The sequence below is a fragment of the Mus caroli genome, chromosome 8, assembly GCF_900094665.2.
Source record: "Mus caroli chromosome 8, CAROLI_EIJ_v1.1, whole genome shotgun sequence".
Classification (NCBI taxonomy): Eukaryota; Metazoa; Chordata; class Mammalia; order Rodentia; family Muridae; genus Mus; species Mus caroli.
In genome coordinates this window covers 11,334,552-11,335,492 of record NC_034577.1, presented here as the reverse complement: position 1 = coordinate 11,335,492, position 941 = coordinate 11,334,552, and the positions used below count along the sequence as shown (strand labels likewise).

Genomic DNA, 941 nt, shown 5'->3' with positions numbered 1-941 from the left:
GAGTCGCTCGGCTCCTCATAGCTTTCGAATTCGCTGGAACTCCACCCGTACTCTGGGGAGCTGTTTCCAGCTTCTTCGCCGTTCTCCACATCATCATAAATCATTTCATCTGGGTGCACAGACCAANGTGACAGCAAATTTAAGTTTGAGTTCATGAGCCTGCTGAGTTACCAGACAGAGGCTGCCCCAACACTGTTCAGGAACAACGCGGACACTGCTAAGGGCTCTAGCTCCCTGGCGGACCCTCCTCCGTGCNGGCAGTGACTGAAATCTGAAAATGCCCTGGGGACCCAGCACAACTACAGCAAATAAGATGAAAATATACTAAACAATATGCTGGCCATTATAAACTTTCCAAAAGGGAGGCCTTTGTATATGAATGTGCAAAGACTAGAGACACAGGTGAGAAGCAAGGTAGAAAAGTGGCCCAGAGGTGACAACTGATGGATGGGGGATCTAAGGATGATACATCGCTCTCTAAGTAGTGAATAGCTCTGTAAGCAGGGACCCAAGGGAGGCCCACCTCTCCTACATCCTCCCCGGATGCTGAGCGGCCTGTGTATCACACTGGAGCAGGGCCTCTGCCTCTGAGTCAGGGAACTGATTCAGGACCAGGTGATTCTCACACGAGAACTACAACCTCACTAAACTATTTCCGCTTACTGATCTAGAGTTTGACTGTTGTACAGACAGATGCNGCCGTTTCCTGCGCTGAATCAGCCTGTCCCTTCTCTGCTTCTGTCCCTATAAATGTTACCAGAGTCCATTTCTGCCACTTGTCAGAGCCCAGCCAGCCTTTGGTTTTTCCAGGCTCTCCTCTTCCTTCTGGGTTCTGTTTCCCACGTTTCCCTGGTCCAGGCATCCTCTCTGCCACCCTCTGATGCTGCCCTCCAAGGCACTGACTGCTCTCACTACTTCTCAGGAAGTTTTGCACACAGGCC

At 51.0% G+C, this 941-nt stretch overlaps 1 protein-coding gene across 1 annotated transcript in view; it reads right to left on the bottom strand.

The window, feature by feature from the left end:
- Positions 1-941, bottom strand: part of Arhgef10 (Rho guanine nucleotide exchange factor 10) — a 72,077-nt gene that overhangs the window by 61,361 nt on the left and 9,775 nt on the right. The window lies entirely within an intron of this gene.